Genomic DNA, 22,030 nt, shown 5'->3' on the forward strand with positions numbered 1-22,030 from the left:
AGCTGGATGATCATCTTACTTCAGCTGACTGCTGGCACCGTACCACACGCATGTCAATATATTCTCCTCTTTGTCTGTGTAACCAAATGGATCTAAATGAAAACGTACACTTGATGAGATTCATGGAGAATTACCTAACCCTGAGCCACGGGAAGCATATTCTATGGTGAGATAACAAAAACTTCCTGTTAGAGGATGATACTTCCTAAGAGTTAAGTCTATTAACCTTTAAACAAGTACTTTGAAAAATAGCTTGGAAAGCCACAAAAACACGATCAATTTAAAGGGAGTTCAAGAAACTCCTTCTTTAACATTAAAGAAACAAATTTTTTGTAATTCAAACAAAACATGCAAACGTTCCTATTCCTACAGCCATTGATTTAAATAGAAATAGGACAGCAAGACTGAAATACAAGGTGTATGTATGCTGAAAGGGTGCAAGTTCACAATAGCTTTCTCAAACTTGAAGTTAGATAAAGGAATCAAAATGTGTAATGCTGATTAATCAAATCACATACTTGAGCTAAATGGAAAAACAATTTAAGCTTATAAATAGTCCAGAAGTTCACACATGTGTGCAAGACAAACCATTACAGCATTTATGTACCTCCACTATGTGTCTTCAGTGCCAAAGTCCAAAATTTAGATTCTAAAATGCTTGTTCATCTGTTGCCTAAGTCAGAAAGCATTTAACTCCAGTTTCCTAGAAGGATGTAGGTGCCCAAAGTGGAATTTAAACACAGGCACTTAAATCCAGCAGTGACAGTCAAAACAAGAGACCCCCACATTTTCACCAGTAGAGGAGATGCACACTGTTCTTCTTGATAGAAAACACTGAAATAATCAAAGGATTGGGGATTAAATCCAAAGTCTCACCTTAAAACACAAATTCTCTCTTTCTGTCCCAAAGAATATTTAAGTATGCCATTTAAAAGTGGAGCAATTTCAAGTGGAGATTGAGAGCACTCTTTCACTGAGCTAAAATTGCCTGCTTCAGGAATTAAATCCTACGAGTTCAAATTCTCTTCAGGAAAAGGGAAGAACTGAAACAGTTCTCCAACATCCGAAGTGAATGGCCTGAGCCGTGAAATAAAACATTTGACATTTTCAAGAAGGATTGCTTACTGCAGCATTTCTAAGAGTATTCCCAAAGATACCAACTTTTTTACTTTCAGGAAAAAATATTTTGTTAAGTAAATAACTTAACAAAGTTTAGTTAGTTACTAAAATGTTTGTTATAACATTTATCAGTGCTCAGAACGTATATTGTCTTGAAAAAAACATTAATTCTTCAAAACTGAGTAAATTAAGGATAAGCATGCTTCCTACAGAAACATCAAAGCTACTTTAAAATAAGAGCCACAGCCTTTTTTCATCTAACCTGAGAAATGCAGAATGAAATCTCATGCTAGAAGGTCAATGGGAGAGGTCCAGAGGACCTGAGAGAGTAAGTCACAGTAAGTCTGCACGTCAAGCAGACAACATTAAGCGTTGGCAAACGCAAGGTAATGCATGCAGAAAGGAACAATGTGTCGGGTTCCAAACTAACTGTCCCTCTCACCAAAGAAAAAGTCTTGAGATTAAAACCACAGTTAAATATGCTGCGACAGATAATAATGCAAACAGCGTTAGAAACAATAAAGATGCTGACAGGAAATAAGAGTGTATTTCAACATTTTTTTTAAGTCACTGAGGTGTCCTATGATACTATTCTGGACTCACTAAGTGAAAGAACACATAAAGAACATACATATGCAAAGACAGTCAGGAGAATGATTAGAAAACAAAGTTGGGAAAGGTATCTGTATGAGAAGACAACCAAAAGACTGTAATACTTTAATTCAGAGAAGAGTAAAAACATTATAGAGGGACAAGAAATAATGATACAAAGAAGGAAAATTGAATACTTCTGCCCACTTGTTCTTAAAAATACAAGAAATAATATATAAAATATTTTTAATAAATATCAACTACAAGGCTTCCCATTCCCATTTAATGTACCCCACATGCTTGTCATCATATTATCTGTGGCTTGCAGCTATCATGAGGAACCTCAGCTGAATTCTGAATGTCCTTATGCCTCATGTTGGAGCAGTCCTGTTCCTTTTGCTGTATATAATGCTCCACAGAATTGCAATGGGAAGCTGGTCTGGTCATGGAATCCATACTGACAACATGACTTGAATCATCATCCTTTCCGTAAAGTAAATACCTATTCTTTCTTTTTCAAGTGAGTTCCTGCATGGATTACAAGATCAGCAGACAGCAGCTACAAAACTGCTGTTCAGGTTTGGAGATTTGCAAAATGAATCTAATATTTCGCTTATATTAGTGAATCTACAGAAGCAGTCTGAGTCACAATGGAATGGGCTCTCGTCCGCATAATTAGATCAGTTAGTTGTCTCATAATGGTATCTACCACAGTAAGATATACATTTAAACAGTATTAAACATAAAAATCTTGACCTCTAATCCATTTGTAACAGGCCACAAAGCCTAAGTGAGTTCCAAAGAGTCCTGTCCTGTCTAGGTTGTCTTAAAGATCCTTGATCACGTCACTGGATAGAAACTCAGCATTTTCCTAGTTCAAACTGAGCTTGGTCAAAGAAAAATGAGAAAGTTAATCAACAGTGAAAGTAAAGGTTAAAGCATCTCTTTGGTAAGATACAAAATTATGAAATTGGTGAGGAAGAATATGTTTTGTAACAAACAATGTCATTTTTTCCGTAAAGTTATATTAATTATCATTATATTTTCCTCCTTTAACTATATATTAATCAAGTCTTGTATCAACATCCCTCATTTTGCCTCAGACCAACGTCAGAGAAGTCTTCGTTGCTCTATAGAATTTTTCAACTGATAAAATAATTAAAAGATGTTACTTATACCTATAAACCTACATTTTCTTACATCCTCACGCTACCACAGCTAGAGTAACACTATTACTAGATAACCCACTCTCTACAAAATACACCGTTATCTTTAAAGAATATAAAGTTGTAGAGTCAGAAATACAAAGGGAGCTTAGTCAAGTTGAGAGTGTGCTTTAAGAGTTGGAAAGAAAAAGCCTGAACATAGAGTGAGAGATGTTCTAACATCTCACTGGGGTGGCTGTGGGAGGGAGACAATGGAGCTTTAGAACTGATGCAACAGAATCTCATCTGCATTTCAGAGCTGCACATTGCAGCTGCAGAGCTGTTGCACTGAACAACAGAGTTGTTTCATTGCAATTTTTCACTGGAAAGAGAGAAGAGTTTATGTTCAGGAAATGGGTATAAAGCCCACAGAAAGAGTACCTGGAACATATTCAGGAGAGCTGAAAAAACACAGAGATTCAAGCGTTTTGAGGTAACCAAATTTCAGGTATTATTTTTTGTACTATGGTTGTTCGATATGTTATTTGGGTAAACAGATGCGGACTAGTCTGCTTTATGCCTCTTCTATTGACAATTATACCTAGTCACTAATTCTGTGCTGAGATAAACAGTTCTTTCCTAAAAAACAAGATGGAGCAATAGAAAAACATTACTCTTTTTCGAAATTATGTTTGTCTTTCGAAACCAACATAGATCTGGTAAAGCAGTCTCAGTCGACATCCATGCTTATAGTACAGGGGCATCTGGAGAAGCCACATGCACTACAGCAAAGCTAAATTGTCATGACTGATGTTTATGTCTAATCAGCCCCACAGATGTGACAGGATAATTCTGCCTGAGTTGTTTACTCTCAGCACTCTGAGTCATGTAAGGTGTCAATTATACTGAAGTTAGTAAGAAAATATTTCATTTACTATTGCAGGATCATACAATGAATTAGCCCCTGAAGAAACAGGATTAGTTAAAAAACAACAAACAATGATTGCCTGTAAGTTTTTTAAAAACACTGTAACAATATAAAATCTAGTTCAGTCTTATTTTCCACATGCAAGTCAGATTCTTTAAATTCATGAATAATGGATATATCTCTTTTATGATGTCTTGTTGCTTTCTATGGTATGAAAAGACAAGCATTATGCAAATATAACACCTTCAAAAACAGTCTCTTCTCAAATAGGCATCGTTTTCTATTTTTCTGTTGCTAATATAATTGACAAAATACTTGATACTACTGATTATGCTTTTTCTTGTAAATCATTTATTTTATGGGCTTAAACAGCTGTGGTTTTGCCTCTATGAGCCTGTGATTTCATTATAAAGTTGTAACCATGCTGTGAAAGAGCAATAGGCAAAATCTTCGGCATACTATCCTATCAGCTGGTAAACAACATTTGATAGCAATAAAGGTATAATTCAATCAACATTGGTACATTTCTAAAAAAGGGAGAAGGTTAATATTATTCTCCCCTCCTCCTCCTCAAGTAGTTGAACCCACACGAAACGAACAGAAATTTAATTTGTAGATGTTCTTGATTTATATAGAATCTCTTCAGAGATCTGCAAACATCTGTCACTGTTAATAATTCTAGATCTCACCCTGGGACACCTTGAATCAATTCAGCTCTCTTCAAAATTTCTTTTAGGACCCATCGTATCTGCTATAAAATTAGACCACAGGCTAATTCAAACCTAGTGGCTCCGAGATTAGAGAAAGCAAGGTTACAGTTAAGGCATAAGTCTTGTTCATTCCTACATTACACCATTTCTGCAAATGAAACCTAACTTCTATGACAATAAAACAGTTACAACAAAGTGGCAAATTCTGCCCAAAGATTTTGTTTGGAAACACTTGCTGTAAAGTTATTTGCCACTAAAAGTGCTTAAAACTTTTCAAGTACCACACCAGATTAATTCTACAGTGCTACAGGCATTGAATGAAAAACTCTATTCTGAAGAATATAACTTTCAGTTCAGTGAGATACTGGGGACCAAGCCATCAGAAACTTCATAAAGTTCCACAAGAAGTGCAAAGTTCAGCACCTGAGGCAGAAAACTGATGCATTGCGACAGACTGGGAACCAACTGACTGAAAAGAAACCCTGTTGAAAAGCTTCTGGGGCCATCATGGTGGATGTCAAGTTGCATATAAGCCAATAGAGTGCTCCCATATAAAGCAAACACGACACACATTAGGAAGATTATGGCCAGCAAACTGCAGGAAGTGACAACATCTCTTTCTACTTGGCATTGGTGAGGCACACCTGGAATAGTGTATCTAGCTTTGTACCATCTAGTTTGAGCAGAAAATTAAGATAACTGGAGAAAGTACAGGAGAGGGCACTTGAGGCAGAGGACATGTGGCCTACATGGAGAGGTTGAGGGAAAAAGGCAAGGAGGAGACGAAGGCTGAGAGGATCTAACTGCAACCTACAAGAACTAACCAAAAGGGAGTTACAAAAATGATGGTGTCAAACTTTTCAGACAATGGCCTCAAGTTGAAGTTCATACTGTGCATTAGGAAAAACTTATTCACCAGGAAGATACTGAACTTCGGAACAGGTTACCCAGAAAGGCCATGGAAACTCCATCCTTGGAGATTTTCAAGACTCAGCTAGACAAAGTCACAGGTGACACAACTTAGATTCAGCAACAGTCTTGCTACAAGTGGAAGGCTGGACTAGATGACTTACAAAGATCCATTCCAACGAATATTTCTATGATTCCATGTGAAGAACTGAAAACCAGCACATAGTCTTAAACATGCTTACCCTGGAAAAATAACAAGTCTTTTTATTTTTTTTTTTAGACTAGAGAAAATGGACTGCAGTTTGCATTACACAGCAAATTGTAATTAAACCAGTGCCATATTTAGAGCTACCTTTCAGTTTTTTTCAGTTACGCTAAAATGAAGCTACCTAAACAGGGAGAAAGCTGAGATCTAAGAATCCCAACCAGAAGCAAGGACCTTTGAGAAATGGAATTCAGACCTTATTTCTCTCCTCTGCATTTCTCCACTCATCTTTGCAGCTTCTTTGAAGTCACTTCTCAGGTGCTTCATTTTCCCTGCTGGGTGTTAGGCACCTGTGCTCTTAACAATAACTGGTAAAGTTAAGGACTGCAACAACCAGGCACCATTTGCCAGTGCAGCTTCTGAACTCTGCAGTACCTCTGCTGAAAAAGATGGGTTGAAGACATAAGGGAGAATGTGTTTTTACTTTTAGCTATTTTGTAATACCAAAAATAATAAATTGGAATACACTACACAGTAAAGATTCACAGGACGCATTTCATACAAAGGATACTCTAATTAGCTGCCAGCTTTTTCACTAGTGTTAAAAAGTTGCAGGACCATCCTGGTTTGGTTTCCTTTCCTTCAAGGGTATACCATGGCTGGAAGAGGTATGGAGGACGAGCAATAAGCTAAAACCACGAAGCTGTTTCTGGTGTCAAAAGTATTTTTAAAAAGCACATAGCTCATAGTTGTTGGTGGTAACCAAAATCTGTCACTGCTGACTGTGGCACAAGGACCAATGTTTTGCTATCATTTGTCTGGCTTATGAATTTTAAAATCTTTTTTCTACTGGGCTGGGGCTTCTTCCTTAGTGATGAAGCAACAGTTTTGTCCTGGCACATGCATGTATGTATACTGACCACAACAATTTAACTAGTCATCATTTACTTCACAGATCTGGAACTAATGTTTGCCATGCAGGATGACTGGTACTTTATTCCTGTGATGACACTTCTACTGCTATTACCATCTTCATTTTTTTCTTCATGGAGCTAAAGGCTTCCTTCTCTCCTGGCCACTCTGAAGCAGTCTTGGTGGTTCACAGAATCCTCCCTGAAAACTCACCTTCTGAAGAAAATATGGCCAAGTAATTTTATGTTTGAACATGTTTGTACCTGAACAATAGTTTAGAAATGAAATTCAATTTGAGCTTTGGTTGTACATTTTTTCATATAATTCTGTCCGTTATAGTGTTGCACTAAACTGGGATATGTTTCTTATTCTAGTTTTTCCAAAACATACTTTTGTGTTAAATAAATCTCATTTGTATTTAGTTTTATACTCTTAGTCTAGTTGAGCTCTAAGTACAGTCACACTGGCCATGCTAGGATTGCATCAACAGCTCTGAAGGTCGCTTGCCTTTACCACTAGCCTACGTATGGTCTGACAGCACAGAATCGATGCCACACAGGTACATTGAGGCCATCTTGAACTTTGTCTGGATTCCCAGCAATGATCCCTAATATCTACAGAGCTGTCTTGTGGTCTGAAAAGATTGGCATGGATTAGAGTGGTCCAAAGTTTCACTTTCTTTCATATTTCATGATGGTAAAACGTAGAGGAAACATTGGGAAAGGAATCGGGTAAAACTGCTTATGCCAACACTGCTGTTCCCTCCTTTGGAATAGCAAATTTTCATAAGGCTATTTTAGCCTCATGAAAACAAAAATCTTATCTTACCTCCACGTTAGTGCTTAGATAAACAAACAAAACAAAACAAATTACACAGAAACAACAACCAGAAATGAGTTTACATTTGCACTTCAATTAGTTTTAAAATTTTTCCTTGTGTTGTTTCACTGTTTGACCTATACATGCAAATATACTCTATTTTTTTTTTTTTAATTAAAAATCTGTTTTGAATCTTCTTCCTTGTGCCTCTAGCTAGGAAGTGTTACTATTCTTTAATTGTTTTTATTCAGTTTAATCAATTTGACACGTTCAAGGGGGGGGGGAATCTTTCTCAGCAATTCAACTTAGTAAGAAGAACCTCTACCCCTTCTAATCAGCAACCCAGTATTGCTGGCAAGTATCACTGAAAAGCATTAATTCTAGCAAGAAAATAAAAATCTATGCCTAGATTTAAAAAGTCATAACTTGGTCATTTGCCTGCAGTTAGTTTATTTGCAAAGTTTTGCACGTATTATATTTTACAGATTAATCAGCAAATGTAATCTACCGACCTGTCTTCAAACTTCACCACTCTATGCCTTTCATTCCTTACCTGTCCATTCTTTCCATATTGTCAATTAAAAAAAAAAAAATCCCAAAAACCAGCCCACGCTTTCAGTAGGGATTAAGTGGTACTCTGCTTTATGTTCCGTAAAAGCACTATGTACTTCTATATTTCCATAGAAATGCTTCTCAATAAAAATAAGAAAACAGAACATTCTAGAGGAAGAGAAATAGGCCTTTGGGATAGATTTTCAGTCAATAAGAACAGATATATTATTACCTTCTGATGTTACATCTAGTTCCTTCATTGTCTCCACATCTGATATCCTCCTTAAAAAGGCAGTGTTGTCTCGATATCTAGTTGGAGTACCACACCTAAAAGGCTGCATTTTTTAATGTGGAAGTGATTCAGTTGCATGCTCTTTCCTTAATGCTGCACTGAAAGAAAACAGACTTTCTCAAAAAATGAAACAATTTCAGTATTTTAGTAGAGAAAGTTTTATGGGTCAGAAACACGTTTCTTGAAAAAGTATGTAATAAAATCTTCAACGCATTCAGAACAACAGCCTGTACGTAAATAACTTTAACGATACAGTTGAGAACATAAACACATTGATATGTATGGAAAATGTTAATTACTGTAAATACAGTGGTATTTTATACTGGCACAGTTGTAAGTCTACCTCTCTCTAATCACTCCTGAAGGCTGGCCCCCACCACAGAGCTGCCGGTGACCAAAGACCCAAGGCCCAGCTGCTACAGCCGGTTGTGTAACCTTAGCTCTGACTGCTAAGCAAACTGCAAGGTGAGAAAGAGCAATGAGAGGATCTGTAGAGTGAAGCCAGGCAAGATAAGAAAGGTAAAATTGCAAATAAAGAATTACTGAGATAGAGCTCCTCAGCAGTTTAAAAGGAAAAAACCCCAACATATAAAGGTATAAAAACTTTCAGGAAAAAACAGGGAATCAGAGGATGACAATTCAGCACCATCAAGGACCTGTTCCAAGGAGGAGCAGAAGTCAACCTTCCCCCACTTGACTGATACCTGTCTGGCCAGCAAATACTCTTCAGGTGTCTGATTGGGATGGGGAGCATACTAATGCTTAGCTGAGTAGCTCATTAATCCTAGCGATCTTTTGTGTGTTTTAGCCAATAAGAAACTGATTTCTGCATGTGACTTGGATGTGTTCTGTGCTCTTTGTGCATGGACTTCTCCACAATCACAGAGGGAAGGTAACTTACACAGTAAGGGGTCTACAAGTACAGTGCACAACCTACTTGCAATAGAAATAAAGAGGTCTGGCTATACAGAGTAAAAATATCTGAATTTAAAATAGCGAGGGGATGTTCTCTGGAGAAAAAATGGAGTTTTACTTTCAAAGAAAGGAAGCTATTCTGCTTTAAAATAATAATAAAAAATAAACTCTATTTTGAGGCCTGCAAAAAATCTTAAGACAAACAAAAGGTTACATGACAGTTATATGCAAGGTTACATGCAATTGCAAAGATCCTGATTCAGGATCCCTTCCAGTCTTAAGTTTCTATTTTTATCATATCTGGTTCTGTTTCATGGTCAAACAAACAAACAAAAAAAACAAGCTTTGCAAAATCAGTCCAACTTGCTCCTCTAAATTTTATACTATCAGGTGTTAAGAATTCTAAGGCACGCGTATCAATTTTTGCCTTTGGCTTGAAGTTTATCTACACAAAAAGGACCTAAAAAGGAATGGGCAGGTCAGGAAAGGACTATCAGTCGTAGTTGGTTTTTTGAAAGGAATACTTAGACAACTTCTGCATCTTTATGTGTAAGCCATGCATCCTGAAGCCTAGAATAGGGGGCTTAGGAACTAGCTCTGCTGCATCAATGGAAGAAAAGGAAATGACTGAATGATTTATTAAAGGCAAAGTGATTAATAAGTGAGGAACATTTCATGATTTTAAGTAATAACAACATTGAAAAAATTAGGAAAAAAGGGTCTGATCAAGTCCATATTTATGTTACTCATAATCAGTATCTTATAGTGAAGTCTGAGTGCAGGCATAAACTTAATTCCCAGGCAGCATCCTTTGACTAACAGAAAGTCTCAAAAGCTGAGTCTGTATTAGAGGATTAAACAGGGCCAGGACAGTCTCAAGCACTTCTTTATACTGTTTAACATATTTAACTCTTAGCATGCTCCTTTACTATGGCTGTGCTGTGTCAGCTATCACTCTCCCAAGTTATGCCATATTGCTAGGACAGCATGGGCCAGGCACTTACTCCCAATAGACAGCATGATATGGCCGCAATGTTTAATGTAGATAAAGAAGAGAAAGGTTGGTCATATGAATGTAAGTCATAATGTGATATTTGCCTTAAGAGTCAGAGAACAGGTTCAGGTGTATTTTATTTAGTAATACAGACATAGCCCTACGGTCTGGACTAGCAGACGACAGGAGTTTTGCAGAGACAGCATGCTGAGGACTGTATAAGAAATATATCACATTTCCCCAGAGCAGGTTGTAGAGCTTTAGAAATAAGTATCCTTCAGTATTCCTAAGTTTCAATGAAGGCAATAGACAGGTAGGTTTTTCATAGGGATAAGAAGTTGTAACTCTCCCTGAAGACATAGCATTTGTAGGACAAAGTAATTTTATTACACTGTTGACCATAGGTATATTATAAGAAACATTGCTGATAAAAATATAGTTCCTGTTGAAGGTCTTATCTAAACAACCACAAAAGAAGTATCATTATAATTAAGTTGTTAAATTACTAAATCCCCACTACAGTATAAGTAAAGAAAATTCACGTAATATGCTAATGTTGATACAGACGACTTCCTCCAGAAGAAATGGCAATAAACCATACTGGTAATACACCTTCGTAATATAACTCCATCCACACTACAATTTGTTCCACTTACCAACTACATTAGCTAAAAATAAAATCACATTCTTAGTGGACATTATCATGGCAAGCAAGTACCCTATTCAACAAAATTGGCTTCTTTTCTAAAATAAGTGCTTGCAGTAATAAATAAATGTTTCCTTGAGGGGTTGAAGCATCTGCTAAATGCCAAGTGATGGTAAATACCAAGTCTCAAGCAGTTAAGACACATGAATTTGGGGTACTTTAACTTAGACCTATATTCAGATCACCTAAATTCTGACTGAACTGGAATGCAGGTGAACGTTCAGTGACCAAAAAATTTTCACTGTTTTCAGGACACCCTTTAGATACTTATCTTGGGAAGGCAGGGAACAAGACAAATGTTTCCACCTTCTTTTTTTTCTTTTTTGTCACTATACATTCTATAATGTGAATGGAACATATGACCCAGGATTATAAACTGCTGTAAACATGGAATGAAACTGCCTTCAATATTTTTGGAAATACTTTGGGGTGAGGAAATTAGTAGACATGAGTTGTCTAAAAATATAAAACGTTTCATAGTATTCTAAACAATTCATTGATTCTAAGCAGACAAAGGCAAAATACAGAAGATAGTGCACTAAAATAAACACTTTAATAATTCTTACAAAAGAATTATGACTGTGGAATAAATGACTGCCCAGCCAACAATAAACAACAATAAATGACTGTCCAGCCAACAAGTTGTTGGGTGTCCAGTCAAAAAGCTGATTTCCATAATTGTGTGAGGATACACTTAGCGACCATAGGTGTCTGAGAAAAAGAAAAGCCATTGAAAACATTTCTTGTTATTATGAGGATTCAGTTCCTTGCCATTCTTCAGACAAGTTTACCTAAACAGAATGATTCTTTTTACTACAGCCCAATACATTCTTTAAAAAGAATTTAGTCTTTCTTCTTCGAAAAAGTGCTGCTGTAAGAAAACGAAAATTAATCTTATTTGGTATTAACAAATATTTTAATTATATTCACTCATAGATAAGTCAGGGGCAGATCAATAAGTACCAACTGAAAAAAGACGCCAGCATTCTGCCTATCTCACCTTTATTAGATTGCTAGGATAAAATACTTATGTTTTCTCAGGTGTTCTCTGCCTGATAAGCCATAGGTCTATGATATAAGTTCCTAAAATATACTTGCATGTACTGTATATCAGATTAACTTTCCTGTAGGCAATCTTTGAGGTATACTGCTGCAAAGTATGTCAGTGTTACAATATTTTAGTGACTTTTTAGAAGCAGTTCTTGCACATCACAGATGTTCACAAGTCTTTTAAAACGAAGCAGTATTTGCCTAAATCTTAATTGATAAATTAACTTATTCAATGTAAAACAAGATCAAGATACAAAATAGGGACCTATACATGTGTTTCAAGAAATTCCATCTGTTTATGCCAAATGTTACAATTCTTTGTCCTGAACATTCACGTTAATTAATCTCTCTGCTCACAGGATCCCCCAAAAAGAAAATGTTTATATATGCTTTTTTATTCAAAAGTTAAATTGAATAAACAGAAGATGTCATTAATTATTCATAATTCCTAAATCTAAAACATTATTAACCTATAGCCAGATTAGCAGACAAATCAGTAGTATAAAGATCACAAAGTAGGAATCTGGTGGTTAAATAAATGAATAAAGACAAAATCGGGTAATTAAAACTAAGGTCCCAATTAGACGTCCAACAAGTTGAAAATATGGACATGCACAAATAGCAGTAACTCGTATATTTTTACATTGCTTTCTGGCATTGCTTGCCTATCTCATTTTCTTTTAGTTTCTTCAAGGTAACTGTAATTTTTGGATCAGGAATTCTTTCTTTAAGGGCTCTTTATTGAAAAGTTACTGCAACAGAACAGCAAATTTTACAACAGCACAATCTTGCTTAATAATTTTTCATAAAGAAGATAATTACTGTAGAAACCTAAATTGGAAGGCACCATGCTTTTACAGCCTGAGAGGGGTATTAGAAATGTATTAGCACTGATTTTGTAGCTGACTTCGTAACACATCTTTCCTATACCAACTCTGAAATTATCACTAAGCTAGGCTTTCATGCGAGTACCACAACTTCCTAATTGGAAGTATCAGGTATATAATCTCAATTGTATGAAATCTGTTTGCTGCATAGAGAGGGCCTTATTCCATGGGCATGGAATCTGCCACGGAGTTGACACATGACTGCGCTTCCTTCATTAGAAATAAAAGAATATCTGTAGCTTTCATGAGCCATGTATGAACACGCTGTGGATCCACACAATAGTATCACCGTAAATTTTCAAATGCCTTAAATGACAGCATTATCATCCAGAGATGATAATTTCAATACCAATATTTTTAACTGTTTCACTACTGATAACTTTTAGCAACTATCTAATTAGTGCCAAAGTTTAGTGGCACTATCACAGTTTCATACTCCCACCCACACAGGAGGCAAAAACTATTCCTAGCCAACCTGCCAAATCTTCAGCTATGGCTGATAACAACGTTACTGCAGTCAGTCATTTGCAATATAAAATCCACAGTATGTCAAAAACCTCAAGGTACATAGAACATCATAAACTGATTCAAATTAAGTGTGAAAACAGACAACGAGGCCCCTGTAGATACGTTTCCACACTTAATTCAATAACTAAATCATTATGAAAAGCCTATTGCTGTGTATTTCTCCAGCTGCAACTAAAAATGCATCTGAAGTAGCTACAACATAACCACTAAAGTGATACCATGAAGATCACGAAGAATATGTCTTGCCTGACAACGTGCATTGGCCCTGAAGTTGTATGTTAATGAAAATGCCTTTGATGCTATTTTTTTAATGTGGCACTGCATATTTTTCCCTGTTGTGTCTATCTTAATCCAGTACTTGTAAAAATCAAGCAGTTGAGGCCAATGAGTAAATTAATCTTCGTTATAGCTGAAAAGAAGCGAGAATCCAAGGGTTGGGTCCTTGATTCCCGTGGCTATTAAATGGAAAAGTTCATGAGCGTCCTCTTTAGAAAACACAGGGAAAACATCTTAGAGATACTCCCTCTCAGTATGAGTAACCTTACTACAAGGTCACAGAATTAAGTTTCCTTTTGAAAGCCATCTGGACTGATGAGGTTCGCACTAATGTCAATACATGCTAAGCAAGAAGTGGTCTGAGCTGACTAATGGATTTAGATTGAATTAGCCATTTAGATGGAATTCAGTTGCTTTGCTGCCCATTATTAAATCATAGGAGATCTTACAGAGGGCCTACGTAACTGCTTCCCAGGTCAGAAAGCCTCTAGGCTTACTCTAGCAGCCATCCTTGAAAATACTCGATTTCATTTGCTTCCACGGCTAGGCAGTGCCAGAGAACAGTCAATCAACCCGTCTGAGACTTGACCTTCCAACAGTAATATACAAGTAAGATACAAAAGGTACTTGGGCAATCTGAATCTGCCCCCAAGCCTTGAATTCAGAGGGACTAGGAGATTCTTCTGTGAGTGTGTAAAGACCCATCATTCACTGCAGACATCACCAAGTAAAGACATGTAATCTGCGAGTTCAAATTCAAGAATGAGGACAGCACTGTCTGAGGTACTATGCCAAGAAATAATGACCACACCATCCAAGAATAATGAGCTGTAGTCTAGACCTTTTATTTCCTAGTTGCAGAATACATTTTATTAATGGAACAAAACATATTTGTGCCATAACTATTGAAAGAATCCAATGGTAAATCACGAGATCAATACCTAAGTAATAGAGATAATTCACATGTTGGTATAGCTAAATTGTAAAAGAGGAGTATTTCAGGTTTTGATATTTACCATGAGATGTTTTGCAAAATACTGTGTGAACTGTATTTTAATGATGGTTTTATTTACCCCAAAAATGATACTTGTGTTGCTGTTTTTTCAGAAGAGCATTATTTACATGCTCTTCTCAAATACAGGGAGGGAAACAAGTGTACTTAATTGGATCAACATAAAAACAGAATACTCATTCTTAATTTAGCTTTATTTTAATTGTTCACAATCTTGCCATAGTTTCTAGATAAAATGGTAGCCATAGCAACTACATATCATGTATCAGATAGAAATCAGTATCAAATCGATCCACCATACACAAAAATTTTAGGATAGAGCTAAGAGAAAACAACTGAGGAATATTCGTGCATCAAATTTGTCACATCGAGAAGCTAAATTCATATACGTCACCTCAGCAGATTATGTTTTATGTATAAAGAACTGTTGCAACACGTTACTCCGATGATCAAAATTCAGACCTGAGAACAACTCTGAACAATAAAAGGTAACAGCTGAGGTACAGAGCTTCCCTTCAGGACAAAACAGCATCTGTCTCCACCAAGTGACCATTTTACTAAAAAGTAATTTTACTTATGTAAAAGCACTGTCAAATATACATAAAATAAGACATACTAATTCAACCTCAGTGTGGCCATATATTAAAAAAAAACCCATAAAACAAAAATGGGTTTACCTAATTCTGTTCTCAATAAACAAGTGCTACAATTTCAATTTCAGTGAAATATGACTACATTTAAGGCCAGCATAGTGGTAGATGCAGTTTTACTGTAAACATTCAGTTTTTTGAACCGAAATTCTCAGTCATGGGAAGCATGAAAAGAACAGTCAGCTTAAACAAAACAGCTTCCAAGACTGTTCTCAAGGCACAAAAGGACAGTATTTTTACCTAGCTTTATAAAATGACTTTTTATCACTCTCTGGCATAAGCAAAAGACTAACTGATTCTTAAACCCTTGCTAATGTAACAGCCTGGCCTGGCTTTTTTTCATAACACTATTCCTATGGGAGATCAGAACTATTCATTTTTCCACTTTGCAGTCTTGTTTATAGCCTTTTAACACAACAGAGAAGTTACAGGAGTATTAACAATCATTCCCTTATTGAACTTTCATTTAAAGGTACTGATTAAGCAGCTTTTAGTCAAAGAGTGCGCCTGTTCTCAAAGAAATAATGCATTTTACCCAGCTAGCCAGCTATACAAAAACCTGTCTCCGAATGAGCACTCCGTATCTCAAAAACTGAAAGACCAGTTCTGACCTGTTACAAGAACTGAAGATGCTCACGGTCTTGTTTCACCACTCACTGCATTTGTTTATCTAATGGTCTAACTGGAATTACTGAAATGCAGAGCGCAGCCACATTGAAAAAGCAGGCTATTAGCAGACCTGAAACTTAGTTTTTCTCATCTTTTTTTTGTGTTCATTTCTAATCACAATGCACGTATGTGATGGGTCAAATTCCTCAAGAAGCAAACTAAAAGAACAAGCCAATGCACATCTCAATCTAACCACATTAATGTTTAAAAAGTTAATCACATCAGCTCACAGGTGGTAAGTTCAAATGAAAGCTTTTATAATTAAAAACAATAGTTTTTATCATGACATCAAAGACAGTTTTCTTAAATTTAGTTCCTGATTATAACATGTATTTTCACATCGTTGGACTCAAACCAGATTGGGACTGGTACTTTTCAAAAAGCTTTGGAAAAATATACTGGTACAAAACTAAAGTTAGTTAAGGAGACTACTAATTTCAGAGGTGACATTAATCTTTTTCAGGGAGAGAAGAAATTTTGAGACATTACTACGTCAGCTCAGCAGCAATTAATAGAATGTCCGTTTCCACTTGAGTTGATGACAGTCATATAGAACTAGGTTTCTACCCTGTGGATTCACTGTTTCATCATTAATATCTACCTGCTCTCAGAAGAAATTTTAGAAAAACAGTTTTGCTAAAATTTCAATAGGTTAGTCTTCCTCTGTGTCAACTTGCCCAATATTATTGCTGTATCAGTGCAATTTTATTAGTTTATTCATCTCATCTAATTCAAAAGACACTATCACAACAGGGCTGGCATGCAGATAATTCTTTTTTGAGAGGTAATGTTTACCCAAAAAAAGCAATATGGCACACAAGTCTGCATATTTTTGGGGTTTTGTTAGAGGTCTGCTCAGTTAGCATAATCCCTTCTCCTGCATCCAGTAAAACACCAGCAGTTTTCCTCATTCTGCCTCTTCGCACTTTTTATAGGGGAAATTCCCATCATAAAGGAAGATCTGTGTAAGCAAAGGGTGAATTATCTTCTTCAAAAACATTTGTAAAAAGTGTGTAGCACCTAAGTCACGTCTCTTTGTCTCCTCACAGGTATACCCTTAGCCCTTGATTACCCACAGCAGGATCTGCATTGGAGAAAAGTGGTGCTATAAAGTTCTGCATGTGAAAGAGTTATCTACATACAGACCCTGGGGGAAAAAAACCCTGTAGGTGATTCTACTATGACAATCCCATGGCCACTGGGAAAAAAAACTGGAATAACCAGGGGCTCTTATTGCCCCTGCAAAACCATAATAGATCAAAGCTTGTTCAGAGTGGTCATTTCAGATAAGCTCTTTACTTCTCTATAAAATCAAATGAGTTCTCACCATAGAAATATGCCATTTTAAGACTAGGGAAGTCCTCCACATCAAAAAACTGGTGACTTTTCTTGGACAGTTGCAAGGCCAATGGGAAAAGGACTGAAATTTTAACTAGATTATCAGCAGTATGGAATTAAATGCATAACAACACAGTGACGATTGCTTGAGTAAGCTTGAGCATGTGGAGAAGCTACAGAAACCAGATTCCAAAAATCATCACTCCTGATTCCTTGAGGGATTAATGACAAGAAATAGGTGTCCACCTGGCCAATTTTAATACACATGATGTCAGTGGTGATCAAGAATCATTTAACCTGTGAAAACTAGCTAGTTGCCTGAGCAAATCTTAAAGCCTTAATCAAGGGGTCCTCATACTGCACTGGCACTTTGAGCCTCAGCAGTCCCACTAAATAACTATCTATGGGTGCTAAGTGGACCTTACATTTCCACATCTTTTGCCTCCAGTCCAAGGACAAAGCATATTGGAAAGGCATTTTTGGGAAGGCGGAATACATGCTCACTATGCTACATCTGTTCTGTGATATAACAGAGGATTCTCCACAAATTTTCTGTGCTTTCATAGAGCATTAGAAGTTAAAGTGTCTATTTACTAATTGCATGTTAATTACCAGAATACTTGCAACACAATCCTATACTGTAATCAGCAGCATATGAAAATTGCAAGCTGTCTAGCAAATGAACTTGAAACACTCCAGACGTATGTGTCAAAGCCCAATTGCAAAAGATTAGAGTTAAAACATTGGTTCCAGGGAGCATATAATTAATTTTAAGTCACACTGAATTCTGTAAAACTACTTTTGTGTTTAAAATTAAGCATATTCTTCAGTGTTGCTCCTTCACAGCTTTAAGTCTAATCATCCAGTTTGCTTGGCAAGACTCTTTGAAATCATATCTTCAATTCCCAACCAGCAAGGTGACTTCATTCCTTTAGCTTTAAAGAGTGATTAATTACATTTCAGATACTTCGTCACCATTGGCCATGTTAAACTGATGTTTTATCTGCCCAGTGTAGATATTAACAATCTCATAAAAATAAATTTGGACAGAAAAGGTTTATCTTGTTGGTGGAATGCCATGATCTGTCTTCTAAGAACTGCTTGTAAGAACTATTCAAAAAATCAGTTATTCATGTAGTAAAAGAAGAGTAATCTTCAGTAAACTAGCTTGAAGTTTTCCTAAGGGACTTTCCAAATTTTCATTTACTGTGTTTCATATAGATGCAACTTGAATTTCTCACATGCAAAAAATCTCTATGATGTTATAATATTGTCCATGCTGAGTAATTTGCATCTAATACAAACCAAGTTGGGAAGACCTATGGGTCCTTCTTAAAACACAAAGGGGGGGGGGGGGGGGGAATGCAATAAAGATTGATTCTCATTTATTTCAAAATATACTTTCTTTACTGATCCTCAGCTGTGTCAGGAGGTGATGAAACTAACCCAGGTTTGATACTTTACTGATCAAGCGTTTAACTCTCTGAACTGAAACATTGTCTCGAACTGCATTCTAACTGGGATTTTGCCTTTCTAATTTCCTCTCTGCATGACCTAACGAGATCCCTGTACTCTTCTTGAGTTGCCTGCCCCTCCTTCCACAAGTGATAAACTCTCCTTTTTTTCCTGAGTCCCAGCCAGAGCTCCCCATCCAGCCAGGCCAGTTGTCTTCCCTGCTTGTTCTTCTTATGGCACATGGGGACAGCCCGTTCCTGCGCCTTTAAGACTTCCTTCTTGAAGAATGTCCAGCCTTCCTGGACCCCTTTGCCCTTCAGGACTGTCTCCCAAGGGACCCTCTCAACCAGTGTCCTGAGCAGGCCAAAGTCCGCCCTCCAGAAGTCCAAGGTAGCGGTTTTGCTGGCCCCCCTCCTTACTTCACCAAGAATCGAGAATTCTACCATTTCATGGTCGCTAAGCCCAAGCCGGCCTCCGACCACCACATCTCCCACCAGTCCTTCTCTGTTTGTAAACAGCAGGTCAAGCGAGGCACCTCCCCTGGTGGGCTCACTTACCAGCTGTGCCAGGAAGTTATCTTCCACACACTCCTCGACTGTTTTCTCTCTGCTGTGTGGTATTTCCAGCAGACGTCCGGAAAGTTGAAGTCCCCCATGAGAACAAGGGCTAGCGATTGTGAGACTTCTGCCTCTTGTAGAATAATTCATCTGCCTCCTCGTCCTGGCTAGGTGGTCTATAACAGTCTCCCAGCAGGATATCTGCCTTGTTGGCCTTCCCCCTCATCCTTACCCACAAGCACTCGACCTCATCATCACTACCATTGAGCTCTAGACAGTCAAAGCACTCCCTAACATACAGGGCTACCCCACTGCCTCTCCTTCCTCGCCTGTCCCTTCTGAAGAGCTGATAGCCATCCATTGCAGTACTCCAATCGTGAGACTCATCCCACCATGTTTCTGTGATGGCGACTAAGTTGTAGCTATCCCACTGCACAATGGCTTCCAGCTCCTCCTGTTTGCCGCCCATGCTGTGTGCATTGGTGTAGATGCACTTGAGCTGGGCTATCGATTTCACCCCCAACACTGGCGTGCCACCCCTAGGCTCTTCTCTAGTGAGCCTGGTTTTATCCCTTTCCCCCTTCGAACCTAGTTTAAAGCCCTCTCAATGAGCCCCACTAACTCATGAGCGAGAATCCTTTTCCCCCTATGAGACAGCTGAACTCCCATCTGTCGCCAGCAGGCCTGGTGCTGTGTAAACCTCCTCATGATCAAAGAAACCAAAATTCCGCTGATGGCACCAGCCATTCCATACTTTTGCAAGTATTCTTTCAGTCAACTCTAAAACAAGTTCAACTTTAGAAAATATTGTGTGCCACAGTGGAGGGTAGTATCAGAATGACAGTTCTTTTTGGGCTGGCATTCTTTCATCATTGATATTATCTCAACTTTTCAGAGGCTAATAGGCTCAAATTCCAATGCCTCATCACATCAGTACATCCCGGGAAATCACTGTAAGCTTCCCATTGATTTCAAACTCTAATAATTGTTCCCTTGGTCCCTCTGAAGTGCTACATTCACTGTAAAATCTCCACTGGTACCCCTCCTCTGAAAGACAACTCTTTTCAGAGAATGCCTGTGGAAACAGGAAAACATTTATTAAACAGCCAGATTACAGTGAATAAAATAGAGTTCAGAAAGCAGATAGTGATGGTCAACAGTCAGCTAATTCAGTACAGCCCTTCATCAGTTGCTATATATTGCCGTTCTATTGTTGTTTTATTCTATGCGTGTTTTTATACCACCTTTATCACGGTAGTATCTGAATGCTTTCCAGTACTACACGTAGCAATGGGACTAGCATCTGTTTGTTCCTTTATCTTCTCCCTAGGGAGAACTATATGTGCTGAGGAGCATTCTGCTTTGGTAAGGCTTGATTTTTTTAACCAAGCACTACCAGTTACTGCAGGAAGGATGTGGAATTGTAACTGAAAGGTGATCCAGAAACAAAGCTTTTACTTAAACACAATATGAGAAGATTAGATCAAATCAGAACTCAAGAACCAAAAGCATTTGAGGTCCATTTCAGTTTCAGCATAAACAGTGGCTTAGAAAAGATATGCAACTGCTTAAACTAAAGCCTAGTTTGACCTCATGTTTTCTTTTTTTAAACACAGCATGAGAAGCAAAACAAACTACAATTTCTATACCTTTTCATGGTCTTCAAATTTTTCTAAAGGCTGCAGGCTCCCTTTTGCCATAAGAATATTTATGATAGCCCTCTTATGATTAAAGCACAGACATGAGAAGGATTGAGCCTGAGGCTATAGCCTAAATCAACATCCCTCTTTTTGTGCTTTACAGTACTCCACACAAGAGCTCTGATACAGATGTATCCTGTAAAACAAAGGATAACAGCAAGCTCAGTTTGCTCCATCCTGAAGGTAAGGATTCTTTTGCAGCACCTTTCTCGTGTGCAGACTGAAGATGTAAAGACGCCTCTGAAGCAGACAGAAGCCTCGAAGAGCACCATCTAGCAGGTTCTTTTTAGTGCATGAGTAGGAGTTAACAGAACTGGTTAAAAACAGTATACATCTGGCCAGTGTGCACCAAGAAGCATAGTGTCACATTTCTGACACCAAAAGGAGTATCTGTTACATCTTTTTTACTTAAATAGTGTCGTGGTTTAACCCCAGCTGGCAACTGAGCACCACACAGCCGCTCGCTCACTCTCCCCGGTGGGACGGGGGAGAGAATCAGAAGGGTAAAAGTGAGAAAACTCGTGGGCTGAGATAAAGACAGTTTAATAGGTAAAGCAAAAAGCCACGCACGCAAGCAAAGCAAAACAAGGAATTAATTCACCAATTCCCATCAGCAGGCAGGTGTTCAGCCATCGCCAGGAAAGCAGGGCTCCATCACACGTAACCGTTACTTGGGAAGACACACGCCATCACGCCGAACATCCCCCCCTCCTTCTTCTTCATCCAGCCTTATATGCTGAGCATGATGTCATATGGTATGGAATAGCCCATTGGCCAGCTGGGCCAGCCGTCCTGGCCACGCTCCCTCCCAGCCCCCTGCACACCTGGCAGGGCATGGGAAGATGAGAAGTCCTTGACTATGTAAACATTACCTAGCAACAACCAAAACATCAGTGTGTCATCAACATTATTCTCACACTACATCCAAAACACAGCACTATACCAGTTAATAGGAAGAAAATCAACTCCATCCCAGCCAAAACCAGGACAAATAGTAATATCCCAGACCAATTCTGGATGCTTTGCGTTTTATGCAATCCTAGTGTTTCTTGCCATAACTGTTCCAGCAGTTATCGTGCTTGCTGTGTGACTGAGCCATTATAAATCTACA

The sequence above is a fragment of the Calonectris borealis genome, chromosome 1 (genome assembly GCF_964195595.1).
Source record: "Calonectris borealis chromosome 1, bCalBor7.hap1.2, whole genome shotgun sequence".
Classification (NCBI taxonomy): domain Eukaryota; kingdom Metazoa; phylum Chordata; class Aves; order Procellariiformes; family Procellariidae; genus Calonectris; species Calonectris borealis.